We start from the raw sequence: 21,092 nt of genomic DNA on the forward strand, positions 1-21,092 counted from the left end.
AAATTCTTATTTCTCTAAATTCTGTCAGAAATCCGTCGAAAATTCCGGCCAAATTCCGACGGAAAATACCGACGGACTCTAACCCCGACCAATCAAAAGACATTCAGAAACTCATAGTTTCTCGAGGCTTCCTTTGGCAATATTCTCGAAACATTCCGACGGAATTCCGACAATGTGACGAACAGGTTTCGTCGGAATTTCGTCGGACTTTTTCACTTTACCCGGGAAGAAAATTTGCGAAATTTATTTAATTAACCGCTTAAAATAGAACCGGGCGAATTCCGACGGAAACTGTCCGTCGGTTTATTTTTAATACATAAGCCGACCCTTCTTCTTCCTCAAATTTTCTCTTCTCCTCTGCAATCTTTGCGGTTTTACTCCTCTCTCTCTCACACAAATCTGTGACTCCGACCCAAAATCCTCCAAATCTCTTCTCCAATCATGTAAGTCATCTAAGCCCTTCTTTAGATTACATTTTTTTAGGTTGGAATGTTAGAATTGTGGATTTTAGGTTTTGAATCTGAAGATTTAGGATAGAATTGATAGTTTTAGGAGTTATATGTCGTTTTAGGTTGTTGTTTTGTATGTAGATTGAAACTTTTAGATGTTAAGATTTTAGAAATTATATGTTAAATATTTTTATAAGAACATTTTTTTGTGTATTTATAATTATTGAAAAGTTTTATTTAAAAAATATATATATATATATATAATGCTTTCAAGTTTTTATTATCTTTTATTGTTTCAAAATGTTTTTATAATTTTATATAATGTTTTAAGCTTTTTAAAAAACATTTTAAGTTTCTATAATTTTTTTTAAGTTTGTTATAATTTATAAAACGTTTTCTGGTTTCTAAAATTTATCAAAACCTTTTTCACCTTATTAAAAACCTTTTCAATCAATAAAATGTTTTTGTGTTTTTTTTAGATTTAATTAAAACATTTTTCAGTTAGTAGAAAAAGGTTTCAATTACAAAAAGTTTTTAAAAATTTTTAAAAACGTTTTCTCTTTGTTTTAAAATATTTTCAATTTATAAACCATTTTATATTTTTAAAAATTTATTATAAAGGATTTTAAAAACAATTATACTACAAAAACGTTTTTCTAATTTTAATTATATATATATAAAGAATTAAAAATATTTATTATAAATGATTTTAAAAAATTAATTATCTTAAAAAACGTTTTTCTAATTTTAAAATTTTATATATATTTAATGAATTAAAAATATTTATTAAAAATATTTAAATAAAATCTGTTTTATTTTTTTTAAATAATTTATAAAGTCCGTTGGAATTTCGTCGGAAATCTGTCCGTCGGAATTTCGTCGGAAATCTATCCGTCGGAATTTCGTCGGAAATCTATCCATCGGAATTTCGTTAGAATTCTATCCGTCGGAGTTTCGTCGGAATTTTGTCAGAAATATGTCCGTCGGATTTCGTCGGAAATTCGTTAGAAACTTCGAAGAAATTCTGTCGAATTTTTTTATTTCAGACGAGTCATAACCGACGACTGTTTTCGTCGGAAAATTGTCGGAAATGGCTTATTCCGACGGATTTCCGACGAAATCGTCCGTAGAAAACTAGCTGTTTTCTTGTAGTGTATGATAAAGTTTCTCATCAAAATAAATATGCTTATTATTGTGTTGAAATGAACAAAAAACTCATATATTAGAAATATTTTAGAAAATATCTCTATACAAATGTTTGTGCTTGATTAATATTTAATTATAAATTTTTTATATTATTCTTTAACTTTTATAATATAAAATATTATTTCCAGATAAGACACAATATATAAGAAATATCTCAACTTTTTTAAAATATGCTTTTATTTTTGACAATTTATTATATTAATTTATAATCAATTATCTAATATAACACATATATGTTATTTTATTAATATAAATTTCATTTTAATTATATATAAAATTCATTAAGGGTTCAAAATAATTTTGCTTGATTAATATTTAATTATAAATCGTTTTTATCTTTTTTTTTTAACTTTTATAATAGAAAAATATATTTCCAAATAACAACACAATAAATAAGACTTATTTTTTAAAAATATATGTTTTCATTTTTGAAAATTTTACTATATTAATTTATAATCAATTATCTAATATAACATATAAATCTAATGTTATTGATAGAAAATTCACAAATATATTATTTTCAGATAACAACACAATTTATATATTATAATTATCTTATTTTTTAAAAAATATTTTATTTTTTTTAAAATTTTATTATATTAATTTATAATCATTTATTAATAATAAATAAAAATTCATTATGAATTTAAAGATCATCATGATAATTTATTATTTCAAAAATTCAAACCAAACATCAAATTATGTATATATGATTTTGTTTATCAAAAATATATATATACTGGTTATAATTTTTATGACTGGATAACAACACAATATATATATATGAATTATCCTATTATTTGTAAAATATGATTTTATTTTTTAAAATTTCTTTATCATATAATCAATTATCTTACCTATTAAAAATAAATTATTAAAATGTAATTTTTTTATTAATTATATAGATATATAGTTTTATAGCAAATTATATGTAATGATTATTAAAGGTATTAACAATTTTAACTATTATAACTTTTAACCAATCCTGAAAAAATGCTTTTAACCAAATAAATCCCCTATATATTATTTTAGCATTATTTAAAAAATAGTATTATATTTTTTAATATTTACAACTTAAGCTTACTGATGTGTAACTTTTTTATATCTCAATTTTGTTTACATGGAAGCACTAAAATTGATTTGAGAATATGTTAGTCCAACTTAATTTTGCTAGAAAGTTATATTATACACATACAAGTATATAATATATTCAGATTAATGAAATTACAACACATATGACAATGTGTTTTAGAACAATGACGTATAGTTCATATTATAATACTTCTTTTGTCTTCCTACCACATTTATTATTTCTTCCATTGAAAAGCATGCCCATAAAAAAAAGAATATGTCAATCAATCTTATATTAATATATGAACTCAATCATACGTATACTTTATAATCTCAATCTTATAAAGTGTGTTCATAAATCATCTTATCGTTTAAACAAAACGAATAAATTACTAACAAATTATACATCAAAGTCCATTGTTCCTTTCTTCTAATTGTTCACTGAACAACATGGTCAACATTTCCTTTAATCAATATTGCAGACACACCATGACACCAATAACATAGACATGTTCAATTGTTCCATTCTTCTAAAATAGCTGACACAACAATAACCTAAAAATGATGCACGAAGAAAACAGCAAGGTTCATTGTTCCAATTAGTATCTTGAAGAACCAAATCTGTGCTACTTGTTCATGTCTGTTCAAGGTACGTTCTACTATATCATGATCATTAAGAAGAACTAGGTCAAACACCCGCGCAACCGCGCGGGTTAAGATTTCAATTTTATAAACGTAAAAATTCTTTTTACATCATCCATACAAATATTCAAACATAATAATGTTATATTTTACATGTTTGTCATCTAATTTATTGTTTCACCATCACATTTATTTGTAGATTCTTATTATATATTTGTCTCATTGGATTTACGTTTAATTATAAGATGACTAAATATTTTTTTTAAATATGCAAAGTTTAACTGATTGATATACTTTTGTATTGAAATCATATATTATTTAAATATCATATCTAAAAGTATAATTAACAAAAAGTAATAAAAATAATTTATGAATTTAATGATTTATTGCATTTTATGACAATTTTACAATATTCAACTACATCATTTGATGAATAAATATTTTACTATTTTAGATTTTCTGGAAGTTGTAAAGGTAAATCTATATTCAATTTTTTTTTTGTCATCAACTTATACAGACTCATACTGACTCTCTAAATCACATCGGTAAATCTATATTCAATTAGTATGGATAATTAAAGGTTTGGAGTTTTTATTTAATGGAAAATCTAACTTGATTTTGTGTATCAAGATTTTTTAATTAATTATATGGAAACAAAATGAAGATTTTATGGTATTTTAAGATAGCATTTCTTTTATAGGTTAATCAATATTTTCTATGGTATATCATATTTTTCACTTAGGAGTGGACGTTTGGATATCCATTCGGGTTTAGTTAGGGTATATTCTAATTTTGGGTTTTTCGGGGTTAAAACTTTCAGTCTCATTCGAGTATTTATAAATTTTCATTTAGGTTTGGTTCAGGTTTAGATAAACCCATTTAAATTATTTTTTAAAAAATTAAAATTCATATATACTTTTAATTTTTAAAAATTAAAATTAAAATAATATATTACATATAAATGTTAAGAAACTATACTAAAATACCTAAATTTAACTTAAAATTGGTTTACCTTGAATATTTGGATAGAAAATCAATATATATTTCAAGTGTTTTTAGTGTTTTAAGTATTGTTCGACTATTTTAGAAATTTATTTTTGACTATTTATATATACTTTCAAATATTTTGAACAACTTTGAAATATGTTATATATTTTAGATATTTCTTTTATATACTAAATCTAAAAATAATTAATATATTTAAGTAAATACAATTATTTTGGATACCTAAAATATTTATGTTCGGGTCGGGTTTGATTTCAGTTTTCTAAATACCAAAATTTTGAACTCGTTCGGATATTTTGTGGTTTGATTTGGTACTATTTTTTCAGATCAGAATCTGTTCGGTTTTTTGGATTCGGGTATTTAGCCCAACCTTAGTTTCACTGGTATTTTTTTTATGTAAATAGATAAAAGATGTTTGAAGTTGTTATGGGAGATCTAAATTGAGTTCTTGTATCTCATTTTAACTTGTTAAGATTTGTTTTAAAATGTTTTAAATAGGAGATATGAAAGACTGATATTGCTTGATACATATACCAAAATTTTCTTGACTTGTTAACTGAATGTGGGTGACTGTTTTGATATTTTAATATTCTAAATGAAATTTCTATAATATAGTTTTTTATTTTGTTTATTCATCTAATCTGTTTGGTTTGATTTTACATTATTCTCATTTTGGACATGATATGTATACAATATAGTACAAATATGTTGAGCATGTAAGTTTTCCGAGTACTTAAAATAGTCATGATACGATACTGAGTATATAATATAAATAATCTGTACAAAAATATGAGTATGTTAAATCGTTCCCAAAGTTACCTTGAACCGATTTGTTCAGTAAATGAACAAAGGGTTAATAACTGGCATGTTTTTTTACACCGAATGACTTGCATTTTATAATTGTTTATAAACATATCTAATCTAATTTCTTATACTTGGTTTATATGTTTATAATTGTTTAGTTATTTAAGAATAAATCGTTCCCACTTTAGAGCAGTTTTTAATTAATGGTTAGTGACTTATTTAAATACAGTTCAGTGTTAAGGGGAAAAGAATATTATTTAGTATAATGGATAAGATCATAGGATGTTTTTCAGTTAATGATGATAATTATATGATATTTTTAAATTAATGACTTTCTAGTGAGGGTCTATTTTTAAATATCACACATGAAATGAAGTTGTGACTTTTATTTTAATAGATAAGATGAACGAAACAGTAAGACCCAGTGTTCCGTTGTTCAATTTGTTTTTTTTTTGTATTACCACTATACATGAAGGTTCATTCTACTTTTACACTTTTCAACCTAAACAATGTAAACACTAGTATATTTTAGGATATATCATAATAAGAATTTTGTTTTATTTAGGCGTTTGTGGTTTACTCTTGAATTGTATTCCTTTCTACTCGAGACGATAAAAGAAGAGTTTGGGTTCCCTATTTTGTTATTTTATATTATATATCTTTTTAAAAAGAAAAAAAATATAAGTATTTTCCAATTTATATTATGTTTTTTTAAAGTAAGAATAAATAAAAATAGTAGTAGTTGCAAAAAAAACATTAAAAAAAAATTTAACACCGTCAGGAAAACACTTAACCCTAAACCCTAAATACTAAACTTTTAGGTAAACCCTAAATCATTGGATAAATTAAATCCTAAATCATAAATACTAAATCATAAAGATACTAAACCCTTTGGAAAAATCATAAACCTTAGGGTTTATGGTCTACCCAAGGGTTTAGAGTTTAGTGTTTTGCTCAGACAAATTTTTATTATTATTAGTTTCTAAAATAATATAAAACATGAAATAACAAAATACTATTGGTTGGTAAACGTGTTAGTTCAACCTTTTTCCGGGGGATGAACCCAAGAAAATGTCATAAAAGAACGGAGGTAGATGAAGACCATCATAACTGAGTTGTAAATTAAGTTTTTATGGAAATAGTAAATCTTCCACTAAATTGTAATGTTTTTCAATAGTTATTGTAATTTTACATTCGAAGAATGGAACATTATCAAATATGGAAATTTTTATTGTTAAACTTATTTTGCACGTTTAATTCAAACTTTCCCTATTTATATATTCAAGTTTGGTAAGATCTTCGTGTGTGCATCAAGCAATACTTATAGAGTTAGATCATCTATTTTTATATAGAGTTAGAAAAGACATACAATAAAAAGAATTTGGAGAGTACTAATCGGTTAGATCTTCTATTCTTGAACCACCATAATCGATTTTGCAATAGAAACCCTAACCCCCTTTCCTGAAAGTCTCCACTCTCGACATCTTGATGACAAACATTTCTCATTATTCCAACAATTCATGTTCAGATTATTGGGCCCTACCATCAGTGTGTGTTACTGTTTTGTGTTAGCAAAGGATCAATGGTAAAATTATGTCTCGAGCGGCTATATATCCTGTTCAATAGAAGTCCAACCAAAAAGATGAATAGGGGTCTGTCATCTTTATCAAGATGGATTTACATTTTTGGATATTCATTCGAGTATCTGGAGCACAAAATAGATCAAACAGATCACAAAGTTTTCGAACTATGATTCATACTTAATACTCAGACCTCGTAGCCAGACTTCTTTTCGTTCTATCTTATGAATTTTAATAAATCACACTTTTTTTGCTTCTAAATTCTTATTTAGATCAAAGGTCAAACGTTTCTTCGTATTTTATGTTTTTAATCATTATAGATTCTTTTTTTATTGAATAAGTGATCCAGTGGTTCTCACTCAGTAAACTTTGGACTTTGAAGGTTTCATTGAATTTTTGTGGTTCTTGTATGAATTTGAGGTTTCAATTAATAAGTAGGTCTTAACAATAAAATTTCTATCAATAATAAAGAAAACAAGAAGAAATCCGCATTCTCATTCCATACAAATACCAAATAAAAAAAAAGACAATAACAATAGGTAATCTAGAAGATTCAAGAGGCATGTAACAATCAACACAACATAAATACGTATGAGCTGAATAGATGATCATCTTATTTATCCATCATTGGTTTAAAAATTCCAAATGTTTTTTTTTTTTAAGTTCGAAATGTTCATATACAAAATCAACATTTTATCATAGCTATGAGTATGACCCATGAATATGTTAAATGTACATAATTCGCAAGTCAAAGAATACAAAATGTAATATATAAACGTAACAAGCATGTATAATTGAAATAATGTAGCAAAATGTAATAAAATTTGTTTTTACACTTTTACCAACGCAAGTACCTAGTAAACATATAAATGAGGTTGAAACATAATTTGATGTCGGCTCCTAATTGCTATTTTCCGTTTATAAAAACTATGGACTTAAAGGGTTTTTAGTTATTTTGTATCTACGAAAACACCATCCAAGTTATTATTATGGTTTAGTTGAGTTACTAACATTGGTGACTGCGAAGATATTCATATTATAACAAATACCCATGTTTATAATATAAATATCAATTAATAATAATTGAATTATAAGTAAAAAAATTTTAAGGGTATCATTGACTTTAGATATAAGACCCGATCCTGGATTTCTCAATCCAACCAGACCGCAGCCTCACTTATGTTGTTTAATTCTGATTTAAAGTCCAATAGTTTCTAAGTATATTTCATTGATCTAAAGTTCATCTCGTACATACAAACATTCATGCTAAGATAAAGGGAAATCGTCATTGTATAGATATAGACATGTGATCCAATACAAGTCATTCATATCATTCAATTTGCACAATAGACTATCATAAGTTTATTCCTACACAAATCTACCCATACACCACACATCCTTCCACGGCTTGAGTCATCACGGTTCCTTAGCTTTACCATGATCCAAGTCAGATCCTGAAACCACACAATCACATCAATAAACACATATCTGATATCCTAACAAACAGTTCTAGTCATGCATGGTTCGGTTCCTTAGAATTCTACTCCAATCCTATCGTTTATCTATACATATCAATCGGCCATACTTGGCCTCGGGTCTAACCAAACCGTTCCCAAGGATTCCCATAAGTGGTTTACATCTAAAGCGATCCAGTCCATCAGACCGCCCCATAGTGTATCCGATCATGGTTAAGTCAGGCCAAAGGCCAATGACATCATTCCTGAACCGGCCAAGGCTTAGGTTTAGTGTTACCATATCTGATCAGTCAGATTCGATCACAATATAGAAGGAAAAGACGATTCAGTAAGTAAAAGAGAGAATGATGTAACTGTTACTAAACTGGCCTTATGCACAATCGGATCAACCACCGGCTAAGGCCGATGGTTCGCGGTTCACACCACTGACCTTAGGCGTTCGGTCCCCTGGGTTCATGTCCTTCTCCTTCTCTTTCTCCTTATCCTTCTGTCTGATATCCATCTCCACACGCCTTGTCCTCTACGGTCCGGTTCTCGCCGGAACAGATAAAACACCACCACATTCACGGTTTGCCTCCAACCGCCGGTCTCTCTCTCTCTTGCTTTCTCTCTCATGATTTTGTAAGAGTTTTCCCTAAAGGAATTGATGGCCTTGTATTTATAGAAGAAGAAGTCGGAACTGCCCTATGGCCGAACGGGTGCAAGTTGTGGCCGAACGGTTGCAACTTCCTTCCCTTGCATCCTTTCGCCTATAACTGCCCCTAACTACCCTTAACCGCCCCTAACTACCCTTAACCGCCCTTGTTCCTGTCGGACATAAGCCTGGCTCCTTGGCCAAGAGACTTACACTGATTGGCTTAACCCATGGACTCACCATCAAGCCAAGCCATCCCAACCGGTCCGGTAACCGCTCGGACTGTCCAACCATCCGAACACATGAACACTCAGTCCAGCTGAGTTGAGCTGATTGCTAGCTGCTCCAGCTGAGTAAGCTAGTCAATCCAGCTGATCCAGTAGACTTACACTGAGTGAGCTACCTCCGAGTTTCCCCGAGCTGACTCAGCTTCACCATTGCCTCGTCCAGCTACCGTAACACTCGCCCAGCTACCGTAACACTCGCCCAGCTCCTTTGAGCTTGTCCCTTCCTTGTCTTGGTTAAGTCTCAGTTGTCTGATGCCCTTAACCATGCTAATGGACCATGATACGATTGTCTTTCGGTCATGTGACCTGACTGGTGCGTCTCCTCGCACCATGGTCCGTTCGGACGATCCTATCTAGGATCGGGGACATGACAAGTCTGCCCCACTTGGAATGGATTCATCCTCGAATCCGCACTAATTGTTTCATCATTATCGAACTGACTATACCACTCAGGGTACTCAGTCTTCATCCCTGTTTCTGTTTCCCAAGTGATAATATCCTTGCCATTGTAATCCCACACCACCTTGATCATTGGAACTGTTTTCTTTCTTGTTGCCTTCTCTGTCTGATCTACAATTCGAACCAGCCTTGTTTCTAAGATTAGGTTCTTACCCAGATGAGCAGGAATCTCAGGCAACACAATGTCCTAGTCCGTCAAAAATTTACGGAGTTGGGACACATGGAACACGTTATGAAACGCCTACATTGCTGATAGCAAGTTCAACTTGTAAGCCACCGCACCCACTCTTTCTATGATTCTGAACGGACCCAAGTACCTAGGATCCAGTTTCCTCCTTCCAGATATCCTGGTCCTACCCTTGAACGAATCATCTTGAGATAGACCAAGTCATCAACCTCGAACTCAAGATGCTTTCTTCTCTTGTATGCATAGCTCTTTTGGCAATCCTGCGTCTCCTTCATCTTGTCCTTCAAGAACCTTATCTTTTCAGTAGTCTCCTCTACAATCTCAGGATCCAACATGCTACGCTCCCCCACTTGGGTCCAGCATAACGGTGTCCTGCAAGGCCGTCCATACAAAGCCTCATATGGCGACATGCCAATGCTTGTGTGGAAGCTATTGTTGTAGGCGAATTCAACCAGGGGTAAGTGCCTTTCCCAGGAGTCTCCCAGTCCAAGACCACCGCCCTGAGCATATCCTCCAACGTTTGGATTGTCCTCTCTGACTATCCATCCGTCTGAGGATGATAAGATGTGCTCATGTTCACTCTTGTTCCTAAGGCCTTTTGAAAAACCTGCCAGAAGTAAGAAGTGAACCTTGGATCTCTAACTGAAACAATACTGGCTGGCACTCCATGCAAGCGTACTATCTCGTCCAGGTAGATCCGAACGATCTGATCCACCCCATCCCTCTTTCGGATAGGTAGGAAGTGAGCCGATTTCGTCAACCGATCGACTACTACCCGTACTGCGTCCTTTTTTGGTTCCTGGTCGTGGGAAATCCGGTCACAAAATCCATCGTGATGTGATCCCATTTGCACTCCGGTATAGGAAGATTTTGAAGCATCCAACTGGGTACTTGATGTTCAGCCTTTACGAGTTGGCAAGTAGGACACTTAGCCACCCATTCAGCCATGTCCGTTTTAATCCTCACCCAATGGTAGTACCGCTTCAGATCCCTATACATCTTATTCAGCCCTGGGTGAACCGAGAACTTAGAATTATGAGCTTGCCTCATAATCTCTTCCTTGAGTTCCTTGTTGTTCGGAACACTAACTCTCCCATTGAACAAGATGGTACCATTGCTCGTCGTCTGGGACTCAGTCTTGTCACTGAGCGCAACCTTTTGCAGGTTCTCGTCCAACAGTTGCGCATGTTGAATCCTGGTAAGCAAATCGGTCTGATCCACTGCATCCAACCCCAATGGCTCATCTTTTCCATCTAAGGTGTTGAGATGCAAAGACAGAACCATTCCTTCCAGTTCGTCCGCTTCCCTTTCGGCCGATACCTCTGGTCGCCTCCGACTCAACGCATCGGCCACCAGGTTTGCCTTACCCGGATGGTAAGCTATGTCCAGATCATAATCGGCCACAAACTCCATCCACCTTCTTTGTCTTAGATTCAACTCAGGTTGAGTGAAGATGTACTTAAGACTCTTATGGTCAGTGAGGATCTGAACCTTGGCACCATACATGTATGATCTCCATCTATTCATGGTGAACACCACGGCCGCCGTCTCCAGGTCATGGGTCGGGTAATTTCCCTCATGCTTCCTCAACTGTCTTGAAGCATAAGCTATCACATTTCCGTGCTGATTCAGGACGCGTCCCAGTCCGGTAATGGAAGCGTCCGTATATACTACATAAGGCTGATCCGCCTCAGGCAGTACCATGACAGGTGCACAAGTCAACATGTCCTTCAATGCAGAAAAGCTCTTCTCGCATTCTTCCGACCATTCGAACTTCACGTCCTTGCATGTCAGTTGTGTCATAGGTTGCGCCAAACTTGCAAACCCCTTGACAAATTTCCGGTAGTAGCCGCCCAACCCCAAGAAACTTCTAAGCTCCGTAGCATTCTTAGGTTGCGGCTGTTCCCGTATAGACTTGATCTTTTCCGGGTCGACGGACACGCCTTGATCAGACACAATGTGTTCAAGGAACCCAGTGCTCTTCTGCCAAAAGCTGCACTTGCTTAACTTTGCAAAGAGCTGATGTTCCCTCAAGCGTCCCAGCACCGCCCTAAGATGCCTTTCATGGTCGTCCTTGCTTCTGGAGTATACTAAGATGTCATATATGAAGATGATTACAAATTCATCCAGAAAGTCTCGGAAGATACCATTCATCATCTTCATGAACGTTGCTGGTGCGTTGGTCAGACCGAAAGACATAACCACAAACTCATAGTGGCCGTACCTTGTCCGAAACACCGTCTTTCTGATGTCGTTTGGTTCGATCGGGATTTGATGGTATCCTGAAGCCAAATATATCTTGGAGAACCATTGAGCTCCAACCATTGAGCTCCCTTGAGCTGATCCAGTTGGTCATCAATCCGAGGCAATGGGTACTTGTTCTTCACAGTCACCCTATTCAACCCACGGTATTCAATACACAGCCTGAAGCTACCATCCTTTTTCTTTACAAAAAGAACTGGTGCTCCCCAAGACGAAACACTTGGGCATATGACCCCCTTGTCTAACAACTCCTCAAGTTGTTTATTTAGCTCGGCAATCTCAACAGGAGCCATGCAGTAGGGACTTTTTGACATTGGGGCCGTCCCTAGTTCAAGTTCTATTATGAACGGGTCAGCCCTATCAGGGGGAATGTCCTGTAGCTCCCGGAACACATCCTCAAACTCAATGACCAGCGGAATCCCGTCCGGATCACCACCCCTTACGACCTCCTTAGTGGTGATTGTGGCCAAATAAGCCTCACAACCCCTCTTAAGCATCCGTTCCGCATGGATCGTTGATACCACTAAGCATCCAGAGGCCGGTCTAATACCTTGGAACCTGATCGAAGGTCCACACCCACTCTCAAAGTGCACCCTTTCCCGGTGACAGTCCAAGGTGGCCCGATTCTTTCCAAGCCAGTCCATACCTAATATCACCTCATGATTCTTAAGGCGGACTACAACCAGATCCACAGGCATGACCCCGTCCTGGATCATCACTGGAATGTCCTTAACTAGCCCTAGTGAATGCATCACTTGCCCATCGGCAGCAGTCACTATGCACGGATCATCCCATGTTCTCAACTGGAACAATCCCTTTCCGATCAAATATGGACTCACAAAGCTATATGTAGCTCCAGCATCGAAAAGTACGAGTGTTTCTACACCACCAATACTTAAGGTCCCTACACAAGACCCACTCTAAGTATCTAATCCGTTCTAGATTTTGTACCATGCAATTCTACTGAATTGAAAAAGAATAGGTCAAGAATCGTTACCAGTGATCGCCTTCAATGGTCCAGCCCCGTCTCTGTCTTTGGACAGCTCGTACACCCGCAGTGTTGAGGTCTGGCCCTGGTTGTGGCTCGGCTTGCTTTTTTCACCACGACTCTTTCCTTGCTCAGCTTGCAGCTTAGGACACTCCCTACGGAAAGGCCCCGCTTACCACAATGGTGGCAACTCCTGGAATCACCACTCGAGCCCTGCCTTTGGCTCTGGTTCGGCCTTGGACAGTCCCGAGCTGAATGATCCATCTTACCACAACGGGTGCAAGCTCCCATAGCCCTCCAACACTCGCCGCCATGGTGTCTTCCACACTTAGGGCACTCAGGTCTACCACTTAAGGTTCTACCCTCCTCGACCTGATCCCTCTTGCGTTTCCGGTCGCCACCATGACCCGTAGAAGTCGTATGGCTCTTAAACTTCAGCTTGGCCTTCTAAGCGAGGTTAGACTCCAGCATTGCCATCGTCTCAACCAGCTCAGATACGAAGTGAAAGGTACGGACTGAGCAGTAGGTTCGGAGCTCGACCCTTAGGCCTCTGATAAACCGACGAACCTGGACTGTCTCATCCTCTAGCTCCTTTCCGACATAGCGCCTGAGTCGGTTGAACTCTTCCTTATACTCACGAACTGTCTTGCGACCCTGGACCAGGTCCAAGAGCTTAGACTCCAAACCGTCCCATGCTTCAGCTGAAAAGTACTTGTGGTTGAACTCCACTTCGAATTCTGAGAAGCGTTCAATGGAGCCATTGGTACGCTTGTCTAGAGCCAACCACTAGTTGTGCGCGTCACCTTCCAGGAAATGAACCGCAATGTCTTTCTTGTAGTCCTCTGGGCAACGGGTTGAGCTAAAGTTGTCGAACTAACCTGCTCCTCCACTCGTCTGCCTCAATAGGATCAACACTACCTGCGAATTGCTTTGTGACCAGATTGGATATGTGAGCCAGGACACTCAGATAATCCACTCTCCTAGCTGGCCTAGCTGGTGGATCGATCTCGACCACCTCCGCTACTGGCGCAGCTCGTCCATTAGCCGCCTGAGCAGCTGTCTGAACTTGTGTGACCTGACCCACTGAAGAATTCACCAATGGGGTGAACCCTTGAGTCAGTGCAAACATCTGAGTCCCCATCAGCTTCGCTGCTTCCAACACATCATTCATGGATGGCTCAGCTACCTCCCCTTGGTCGGCCTTTCCATTGGTTGCACCAATGGTCAGACCAGCTCGGTCTCCTGCATGGGAGGATTCAGCTTCCTCCTCATGCCTCAGCTCCTGCTGATGCTCAACATCCTCTACACGAACCTCAGTAGGAATGATCGGCTCCATTGGCAATCTGGTTTCATTGTTGACCAACCCCACCCGGGTTGGTAACACTTGGGACAGATTATTCCCATCCGCCTCCACATGTCCGGACGCTCCAGCCGCTTCCTTTCTTTTCCGAGACTTAGTTCTCTTAGTACCCTTAGGTTGAAAACAATATGTTAGTCCATATCATAACACATAAACCTCACACAATCCCTAAGGCTAAGTAATCAATCATACAACCTTACCATGAGACCCAATAGCCGAACGTGTGGTGAACCAACATAGCCCAAACAATCCTAGAATCAAGCATGCTTTGATACCAACTTGTAAGACCCGATCCTGGATTCCTCAATCCAACCAGACCGCGGTCTCACCTATTCACTTATGTTGTTTAATTTCGGTTTTAAGTCCAATAGTTTCTAAGTATATTTCATTGATCTGAGGTTCATCTCATACATACAAACATTCATACTAAGATATAGGGAAATCGTCATTGTATAAATATAAACATGTGATCCAATACAAATGATTCATATCATTCAGTTTGCACAATAGGCTATCATAAGTTCATTCCTACATGAATCTACCCATACACCACACATCCTTCCACGGCTTGAGTCATCACAGTTCCTTAGCTTTACCACGATCCAATTCAGATCCTGAAACCACACAATCACATCAATAAACACATATCCGATATCCTAACAAACGGTTCTAGTCATGCATGGTTCGGTTCCTTAGAATTCTACTCCAATCCTATCATTTATCTATACATATCCATCGGCCATACTTGGCCTCATGTCTAAGCAAACCGTTCCCAAGGATTCCCACAAGCGGTTTACATCTAAAGCGATCCAGTCCATCAGACCCCCCCCCCCATAGTGTATCCGATCATGGTTAAGTCCGGCCAAAGGCCAAGGACATCATTCCTGAACCGGCCAAGGCCTAGGTTCAGTGTTACCATATCTGATCAGTCAGATTCGATCACAATATAGAAGGGAGAAGGCGATTCAGTAAGTAAAAGAGAAAAGGATGTCACAGTTACTAAACCGGCCTTATGCACGATCGGATCAACCGCCGGCTAAGGCCGATGGTTAGCGGTTCACACCACTGACCTCCCCCACTGACCTTAGGCCTTCGGTCTCCTGGGTTCATGTCCTTCTCCTTCTCTTTCTCCTTATCCTTCTGTCTGGTATCCATCTCCACATGCCTTGCCCTCTACGGTCTGGTTCTCGCCAGAACAGATAAAACACCACCGCACTCACGGTTTGCCTCCAACCGCCGGTCTCTCTCTCTTGCTTTCTCTCTCACGATTTTGTCAGAGTTTTCCCTAAAGGAATTGATGGCCAAAACCAACCCCAAGGCCTTGTATTTATAGAAGAAGAAGAAATCGGAACTGCCTTGTGGCAGAACGGGTGCAAGTTGTGGCCGAACTGTTGCAACTTCCTTCCCTTGCATCCTTTCGCCTATAACTGCCCCTAACTACCCTTAACCGCCCTTGTTACTGTCAGACATAAGCCTGGCTCCTTAGCCAAGAGCCTTAGACTGATTGTCTTAACCCACGGACTCACCATCAAGCCAATCCATCCCAACCGGTCCGGTAACCGATCGGACTGTCCAACCGTCCGAACACATGAACACTCAGTCCAGCTGAGTTGAGCTGATTGCTAGTTGCTCCAGCTGAGTGAGCTAGTCTATCAAGCTGATCCATCTGACTTACACTGAGTGAGATACCTCCGAGCTTCCCCGAGCTGACTCAGCTTCACCATTGCCTCGTCCAGCTACCGTAACACTCGCCCAGCTCCTTTGAGCTTGTCCCTTCCTTGTCTTGGTTAAGTCTCAGCTGTTTGATGCCCTTAACCATGTTAATGGACCATGATACGCTTGTCTTTCGGTCATGTGACCAGACTGGTGCGTCTCTTCGCACCATGATCCGTCCGGACGATCCTATCTAGGATCGGAGCTATGACATTAGCCGTTCTAACTTTTGATGTGAGAGTTCGAATGCAAAAATAACTTCGAAAATAATAGTATAGATAACTAAACTATAACCAAAAAGAAACTGAATGGGTACCTAAATATATAAAATATGATTTATAAATATGTTTTAACAAATGTTCTGAATAGTCATTTTAGTTTTGTTCCCTAAATAACCCAAAAAATCAAAGTAACCAAATTATGTTTCATTAAAGGACAAATGATAGTTATATCCACAATTATAAATATAGTAAGTTATTTATTTATATATAAAAATAAATAATTTCTAAAAATTCAAAAAATAATAAAAATCAAAATTATATTTTTCAAACATAGTTTTCTCAAAAAATTTGGGAAACAATTTTTCTTTATAAAAATTTATGAAGACCTTTCTGTACATGTATGATATCATCAAATTTGTAAAAAACAAAACTCCTGAATTCAGGAATGTCTTTTTAAACATGTAACAAAACTTAATCAACTCTTTCAAATAAAATTGTCATAAGAGTATTTAAGGATCGAATCAACATCTTAAGGATCGAATCCACATGGACTAGAGATCACACAATAGTCTTGTGGTTTCATGCTAAGTTAAGCCAAAAAGTAAAATGCAAATAAAATAATCAGTAAATAGATAAGTAGTTTAGCAGATGATAAAGCATTAGATCTAGGGAAATCAAACTGGAGATTCAAATCATAAATAAATAGACGCCAAGTGTTTTGTTAACAACAATCCTAGAATACGAATTCGTAAGTAAGCTTTCCATCTCTCACTGTGATTTCAATCAGATGTCTAAAATATCAAACACCACTTTCGTAATTTCTTTGAGCTTTTTAATACTCAAACTTTTTTGTTCCCCATTTTTAATATCTTAACTAATTATTGTGCTCATTTTAATACACAAACTTTTGAAATTGTGCCCACTTTAATACCCGAGATGTGTTTATTTTAATCATAAATATCAATAAGTTTCAAACGAAATTTAAAAAATCTCTGAAATCTAAGAAACAAATTTAAAAACTTTTTACTTTTATTTTATGTTTTAGGAAGGAAAGTAACTAAATTATGAATACAATTTTAATTTATAAAAAACAATTTTGAAGGATAAACAAATAAATTTGTTTTCGATTTCAGAAAAAAAATTAAATTTGACACTTAAAAATTAAAAAATGTATTACACAGTTTAAGATTTTCAGTAACTTAGTTACTTTTATTCCTAAAATTAGAATAATAAGATTAATTTGGGAATTTTAGAGATTTTTAATATTTTGATTAAAATAAGGGGAATTTACCAAATATGACTCAAAACTTGATTTTTATTGCAAAAGTATACCCAAACTTGAATCAAATGCAAAAGTAACCCAAAAGCCTTGTGAAATTACAGTCAGTCCCTTGTGACCAAACAAAAAAACAGAACTCATTTTTACGAATATAGTCCCGCTAAGTCTTCTGAGTCTTCTGAGATTCTGTTAAGTCTTCTGGACGACGTCCACGTAAGTCGTCTGGTATAGTTGATCTTAAAAATAATTTATAAATTTTGTAAAAAATATTTTGGTAAGCGAAAAATCAAAATCATGTAATTATAAACAGTTTTAAGTGATATAAATTAAGATATAATAAAATTGAATTGTTTTCAACATAGATGAGTGAAAGTAGTGAATAATGATATTCTTTGGTCTAGGGTTTGACAACATATATTGTAGTATTGTATGTATTCTTATGGTTAGATTTTGGAAAGCTTAAATATTTTTTTGAAAAATTAAATTTTTACCTACATGTGATTATTTTTGTGTATAGTAAACACTTTTTAAGTTTAATTTGATTTTATGAAGTGTTTAGTTAGTTAATTTAGTTTAGGGGCTATGTTTAGGGTCTAGATGACTAACATGTAAGTCGTCTGACGATTAGAAGACTTCTCTGTAAGTCTTCTAACTCCCGCTAAAAATATTTTAGTTTCCCGCTAAAAATATATGAGTTTCCCGCTAAAAATATTGAAGTCTTCTGGGCGACTTACAAGTAAGTCGTCTAGTAAGTCTTCTTATCGAAAATATTTAACATTATTGGAATTTTTGTCTCCATATATAAAGAAAAATTTACACATTCTCTCTCCTCCTCTCAAATGGCTGCAACAAAAAAGGCATGTTCCTCATTCTAAAACTCTCCAACCTCTCTATAATCTCTTTGAACTTATAAACACCAAACTTTATTGTTTTTGTCTCATGTCTTTCTCACTAGTTTATCTTGTTCCGCAGGTTTTTCATCACATGGTTCAATTCTTCCAATCAATTAAAGGTAGATTTATTAATTTTATATATGTATTTTTTGTGTGTTCTATAAAGGTAGATCTATCTAATCTTTCACTCATTTTCTCTGTTTTTAAGCCATTTGAACGTTTTTGGAGATGCAGATTTTTCAGATCTGGATTTGGATATGCAGGTTTTTCAGATCTGGATTTGGATATGCAGGTTTTTCAGATCTGGAAGACTTCTCGCCTAGAAGTCTTCCAGACGACTTCCAGGAAGTCTTCTGACGGAGTCTTCTCTCATGTCTCCCTTTCATAATAGATCTGAGCGTTTTGGTAAGTTTTTATATCTGATTTTTCTTCATTTGTTAACCTCCTGTTGCATAAAGTTCATACATTTTACCCAAGCTAAAACTCTCCAAACCCACTCTAATCTCTTTGACTCGAAAACACTAAACTTTATATGAATTTTTCATTTTTGTCTCATGTCTTTCTCACTAATCTATCTTTTTGTTGCAGGTTTTTAATCAGATAGTTCTCATCTTCCACTTGGATATGTACTTTGTGTGTTCTATAAAAGTATGTATATCTAATTTTTCCACTTATTTCCTCTGTTTTTAAGTCATTTCAACGTTTTTTGATATGATATGCAGGTTTTTCAGATCTGGGTTTGATATACATGTTTTCAGATCTGGATCAGACTTTGGAAGACCTATGGGAAGTCTTCTCGGAAGTCTTCTAAAATATAATGCGCTAGAAGAGTTCCAGGAAGTCTTCCAGACGGCTTCAAAGAAGTCTTCCAGACGGCTTCAAAGAAGTCTTCCAGGAAGTCTTCTGACAGGGTCTTCTTCCATATCTAGTGGAGTTTAAGCTTGTCTTTGTAGAAGAATGATCCATAATAGTTTTGTTTGTGGTATGTTTTGTGATTTGCATGTGTACTCCTTTAGTTATGACTTTTTTTTTAATTTGAAAAGATATTAATGAAAAATTTTGGTAAATATGTTCATTTTCCACAATATTATCTTGCAAAAATTACTTGACATAATTAAAATTATTGATACAACTTTAATAGCAAAACACAATAACACAAAAAATTAATCAAATTTATTACAACTAAGGGAGAAGAATTCTCAAGAAAACTTAGTCAAATTCACAAAAGATAAAATATTACATAAGTTTAAAGCTAGAACATTTTCATTAGATACATAAGTAAAAAATATATCTTATGATCTGAAAATACACATTAAACCATGTTACTTGATATTTTTAAAGTTACTTAACAGTTTTGAAAATTAAATAAACATATCTTAAAGTTGCTTAACAAATTTACAAAAACTAACGTAGAAGACTTCCACAGAAGTCTTCTCAATTAGCTAGAAACTTTACTAAGCATGAATGTTGGTAACCTCATAAATATCACCAATTAAGTTATAAATTTCATTCAGTAGCCCTAATATTGACTAATATACATGAATTAACAAAAAAAATTAAAAAGTCTTTATAGTTTTAGAGAAAATGAAAGTTTATTAAACATTGACGCAGACGACTTCCACGGAGGTCGTCTGATAGACTTCTAGGAAGTCGTCCATTTAGGTTAGTTTTGCAATTGATTTTTAACCTAGATGACTTACATGGAAGTCGTCCATCTTTGTTTGTTAAGAAAAAAACTCGAGACGACTTACATGTAAGTCGTCTCGGGAAAACGGATTAGTTTTGCATTTGACCGGATTGTGTCAGAAATTTGACTTTTCCTAGACGACTTACACGTAAGTCGTACAAAAGAAAATTAAAAATCAATATTTTGTTATACCTAGACGACTTACATGAAAGTCGTCTCAGGTTAGTTTTGCAATTGAAAAATAAAACAAAAAAAATATTTTTTTCTAGACGACTTACACGGAAGTCGTCCGTCCGACGACTTACATTGAAGTCGTCCAATATAAGCATGGTTTGACCAGAACCTCGGAATAAAATCATGGACGACTTCAATGTAAGTCGTCGGACGGACGACTTCCGTGTAAGTCGTCTAGAAAAATTTAATTTTTTTTTTGTTTTATTTTTCAATTGCAAAACTAACCTGAGACGACTTCCATGTAAGTCATCTAGGTATAAAAAAATATTGATTTTTTAATTTTCTAAGGAAAAGTCAAATTTCTGACACAACCCGGTCAAATGCAAAACTAATCTGTTTACCCTAGACGACTTACATGGAAGTCGTCTCGAATTTTTTTTTTAACAAACAAAGATGGACGACTTCCATGTAAGTCGTCTATAAAAACACATTTAAAAGTCAATTGCAAAACTAACCTTTGCATTGACCATAAGGCTTCCATGTAAGTCGTCTACAGCCAGACGACTTGGACGAACAGATCTGGGAAAAAAGTTGATTTTGTAATTTCAACCAGTGAGATAACGTTTTTAGCACACATATGTCTTCTCCAAGCACCTAGAATCTCAAACAAAAGTGACCCACCAAGAATCGTAAGCTTCAATGGCTCTATGAGCCAT

This window comes from Brassica napus, chromosome C7 (assembly GCF_020379485.1).
Source record: "Brassica napus cultivar Da-Ae chromosome C7, Da-Ae, whole genome shotgun sequence".
In the NCBI taxonomy this organism is placed as follows: domain Eukaryota; kingdom Viridiplantae; phylum Streptophyta; class Magnoliopsida; order Brassicales; family Brassicaceae; genus Brassica; species Brassica napus.